Source organism: Portunus trituberculatus, chromosome 20 (genome assembly GCF_017591435.1).
Source record: "Portunus trituberculatus isolate SZX2019 chromosome 20, ASM1759143v1, whole genome shotgun sequence".
NCBI classification, from domain to species: domain Eukaryota; kingdom Metazoa; phylum Arthropoda; class Malacostraca; order Decapoda; family Portunidae; genus Portunus; species Portunus trituberculatus.
In genome coordinates this window covers 16,934,290-16,939,289 of record NC_059274.1, presented here as the reverse complement: position 1 = coordinate 16,939,289, position 5,000 = coordinate 16,934,290, and the positions used below count along the sequence as shown (strand labels likewise).

General features: G+C 43.2%; 1 protein-coding gene across 4 annotated transcripts in view; it reads right to left on the bottom strand.

The window, feature by feature from the left end:
• LOC123506585 (disco-interacting protein 2-like) overlaps positions 1 to 5,000 on the bottom strand; it is a 486,450-nt gene that overhangs the window by 330,633 nt on the left and 150,817 nt on the right. The window lies entirely within an intron of this gene.

Genomic DNA, 5,000 nt, shown 5'->3' with positions numbered 1-5,000 from the left:
CACACACACACACGTACGTACGTATCCTAACAACCTTTTTACGTACACAGGGTCTCGTGATCTCAGTCTTGGTATGAACAGACACGCCATGGATCTAAAAACGAACTAATCCCTCACACACACACACACACACACACACACACACACACACACACACACACACACACACACATTTACTTTTTTCAAAACCTTGTTGCTAAACCATGTAAGAGAAGAAAAGAGGAATGAATGAATGAATGAATGAATGAATGAATGAATGAATGAATGAATGAATGAATGAAGGAAGGAAGGAAGAAAGGAAGGAAAGAAAAGAAAAAAATTAAGGATAAAAATTAAGAACAGACAAACAGACAGAGAGACAGAGAGACAGAGAGACGGACAGACAGACAAACAGACGATAGACAGATATAGAGAGAGATTGATAGAAAAGAAAATACAATACTAAGAAGCGAACATTCTCTCTCTCTCTCTCTCTCTTCTTTCCATTTATCTTCTTTATCATCCTCAATTTTCCCTCTCTATTCTTTCCCCTTCTCTTCTTCTCTTCCTCTCCCTCACCACACTCACCCTTCACACATTCACTACTTCCTTCTTCCAACACACTCACTGACTCACCAATTCTTCCTCTCACCCTCCTGCCAACACTCACCCATCCAGCTCACCCCGCCGCTGCAACACACTCACCTGAAACACAAAATGAGGTTAGACGACGAGTGTTGAGGAGGAGGAAGAGGAGGAGGAGGAGGAGGAGGAGGAGGAGGAGGAGGAGGAGGAGGAGGAGGAGGAGGAGGAGGAGGAGGAGGAGGAGGAGGAGGAGGAGGAGGAGGAGGAGGAGAAGTGTAAAAGAAAAGATTATTAAATAAGATAATAAAAGTAATAATAATAATAATAATATAATAATAATAAGAAGAAGAAAAGAAGAAGAAGAAGAAGAAGAAGAAGAAGAAGAAAAAGAAGAAAAATAAAAATAAAAATAAAAACAATAATAATAATAATAATAATAATAATAATAATAGTAATAATAATAATAATAATAACTAATAATAATAAAGAGAGGAGGAGGAGGAGGAGGAATACAAAGGAATACAAAGGAAAGCCAAACAGCAACAGACCTGTTGGTCCTTTCGAGGCTGTTTGGTAACTACTTCTAACTGGCTACAGATAAGAGAGACAGGACAGTACAGGAGAAGGCTCCTCCCCACCCACCACTCCCTCCAGCTTTCGCTGGCATGGAAAGGAGGAGGAGGAGGAAAACAGGAATAATCAGATAAATGTTAAAGAGAGACAGAGGAAAACGACGTTGACATGGAGGAGGAGGAGGAGGAGGAGGAAGAGGAAGAGGAAGAGGAAGAGGAAGAGGAAGAGGAAGAGGAGGAGGAGGAGGAGGAGGAGGATAACATGAAGTAATCCTCTTAAGAGAAAAAATACAATAATTTACAAGCGTGTCTTTGTTGTGTTGTTGTTTTCATCATTGTTTTCTTTGATGTTTTGTTACACACACACACACACACACACACACACACACACACACACACACACACACACACACACACACAGAGAGAGAGAGAGAGAGAGAGAGAGAGAGAGAGAGAGAGAGAGAGAGAGAGAGAGAGAGAGAGAGAGAGAGAGAGAGAGAGAGAGAGAGAGAGAGAGAGAGAGAGAGAGCAAAACAATGACACATAAAACACACACATGATGAAGTGAAGGAGAAAGTTTGTTTGAAGACAATTTTGACCGCTAGATAAAGCCCTCCTCCTCCTCCTCCTCCTCCTCCTCCTCCTCCTCCTCCTCCTCCTCCTCCTCCTTCCTTTCTCGTCCGTACAATAAAGGAAAGTGAATGAAGGAAAGGAATATTTCTTTCCTTCTTCTCTTGTCTCCTTTTCTCTATTCTTTCCTTCAATTTCCTTTTCTTCTTTTTCCAGTCTTATTTCCCTGCCTCTTTTTCGTTCATCTTTCCTCTCTCTCTTTAATTCCTTCCTTCTCTGTCTTCTCCCTTCTTCCTTCTCTCCATTACATTTACCTTTCTATCTCCCTTTTCTCTTTTTTTTTCAAGCCTTCTCCCTCATTTCCTTTCCTTCAGTTCTCTCTCTCTCTCTCTCTCTCTCTCTCTCTCTCTCTCTCTCTCTCTCTCTCTCTCTCTCTCTCTCTCTCTCATCTCTCTTCCTCCCTTTATCCCTCCAACTAGAACTAACAGCCATAACCATTCCCTCCCTCCCTTTCCTCTCTCCTCTCCCTCCATTCCCTCCTTTCTCTCCCCTTTCCTCCCTTCCCTCTCTCTCCCTCCATCCACGGGGCCTTATACCTCTCTCTCCTCCTCCCTCCCTCCCTCTCTTCCCATCCCTACTCCCCTCCCTCCGTGAGTTGTGCTGAGAGTAATAATTTTGATGCACTGAAGGGATAAAGGAAGGAGAGAGGGAGAGGAGAGGGAAAGGGAGAGGGAGAGGGAGAGGGGGAGGAGGAAGGAAAGGGTGAGGAAGAGAAACTAGGGGTGCTTAAAAGAGGTTGGGGTAGTAGTAGTAGTAGTAGTAGTAGTAGTAGTAGTAGTAGTAGTAGTAGTAGTAGTAGTAGTAGTAGTAGTAGTAGTTGTAGTTTGTTGTTACTATTAACCGAGGAGGAGGAGGAGGAGGAGGAGGAGGAGGAGGAGGAGGAGGAGGAGGAGGAGGAGGAGGAGGAGGAGGAGGAGGAGGAGGAGGAGAAGGAGGAGAAAAGAAAAGAAGAAGAAGAACAACAACAACAACAACGACAACAACAACAACAAAAACAAGAAGAAGAAGAAGAAGAAGAAGAAGAAGAAGAAGAAAAGAAAAAAAGGAAAAAGAAGGAGGAGAAAGAGGAAAATAAGAATAATCAGGAAAAAGATGTTGAAGAGATAAAAAAAAGACAACGATGACAAGGAGGAGGAGGAAGAGGAAGAGGAGGAGGAGGAGGAGGAGGAGGAGGAGGAGGAGGAGGAGGAGGAGGAGGAGGAGGAGGAGGCTAGACACAGTTGCATAAGAAAGTGAGACAGGCGAGAGCGGCGTCTTATGACCGGGAATGGCGTGGTGATAGTGGTGATGGTGGTGGTGACGACACTGCTTATGGAGGAGGAGGAGGAGGAGGAGGAGGAGGAGGAGGAGGAGGAGGAGGAGGAGGAGGAGGAGGAGGAGGAGGAGGAGGAGGAAGGGTGACAGTAATACCATTCATAACCACAATGGTAGAAATGGAGATACTGTGTGGTGATGCTGGCAATGGTGATGGTGGTGGTGGTGGTGGCAGAGGCATCACCATCACCATCACCACCACCATCACCATCACCACCTTCACTATCATTACTGCCACCACACAACACAAAGGAACACATATGAAAGACACACAACAGTAGATAGGCATGTTGGTCTCAGTAGTTACAATATATCGTGTGATTCTCTCTCTCTCTCTCTCTCTCTCTCTCTCTCACACACACACACAGACTAGAATCACTGAAACACCTTTGAAAACTCCAGTAACTTCCACTACCACCTATGAAATAAGTAAAATATATAACTGTTTACCTAGAATCATGAAAACAAACTATAAAACTACAACAACTCAATAACTCCCATCAAACACAGCTAAAGACACCGAAACCTTCTAAAATTAACGTTGTAATAATAAAACCACCCTTAAAAGCACCAATAATTTTCACTAGAGCCAGCTAAGACCCTGAATTCTTGATACAATATCACGAAGAACCATGAAAACGTTTATTTCGTGTTACCTCATCACAAAAACACATGAAAACAGCCTTTAAAATTACAAAACCCCCATCAAAACCCACTACAGTCACAGAAATTTACGTTACAATCACGAAAACACCTTTAAAACACCAATAACTTCCACCAGAGCCTGTTAAGACGTTCACTTCACGCTACTTATAAAAAAAACATGCAAATAACCTTAAAAATACAATAACATAAATTAAACCCATATAAACATACCATATGACATTAATTTACCACTAAAACCACGAAAAACACACTTATCCCCTTATGTACCGTGACGCGTTTCCATATTCATTCTGCTTACTATTTGGTGATTTTCTACAGCCTCAGAAACTTATGTGGGGGGATTAAAATAGTGAAGAGTGTGACCATTAATCTTCTGACCTCCACAGACCCTTCCTATTGTCAATAAAATAATCTAATCGTACACAAATCTCAAGGTAAAAATGTGTTCCAGTATTGAAGAGGTTAAAAGCACTAATATTTTGCACCAGAGCCTTTAAGACGATGAATTCTTGTAAAGCTATCACACCACACACAAAAAATAGAAAAAAGAAGAAAGGAAGGAAGGAAGGAAGAAATGAGAAAATGAAATAAATACGATGGTGAGGCTTAAGATAACACCACACACACACCATCACACCATCACACACACACACACACACACACACACACACACACACACACCGCCCATACAAACAGCCATAAGGGACAAAGGGAGGGATGGTTGGGGTGATAATAGGCAAAAGAAGAAGGGAGAAGAGGAAGAGGAAATCAGAAGAAGGAGAGGGGAAAGGAAAGAAGGGAAGAGGGAAGGGGGAAGAAGAAAAAGGGAAGGAGGAACTGGAAGAAGGAAAGAAGGAGGGAGAGAAGAAAGGGAAGGGGGAAAGAGGGGAAAAAAGAGGGAAGAGGAAAGAAGACAGAGGAAAGGAATGGAAAGGAGGAAAAGGAGGGAGAAGGAAAAGGAAAAAGAAAAAAGTAAGAGGGGAAGGAAGGAGGAAGGGGAAGAGGGAAGGGGCATGTTCCAGCAATGCCGCCCAAACTAGGTCACCCTACCGTGGGGAGATGCGCCCCTCCCACTATATATCTCCCCTCTTCTTCCTCCTCCTCCTCCTCCTCCTCCTCTTACTGCTGCTGCTGTTAGTGTCCTTGTGGAAAAGAGAAGGCGAAAGATGAGTTGGAGGATAAAGGAGAGAGAGAGAGAGAGAGAGAGAGAGAGAGAGAGAGAGAGAGAGAGAGAGAGAGAGAGAGAGAGAGAGA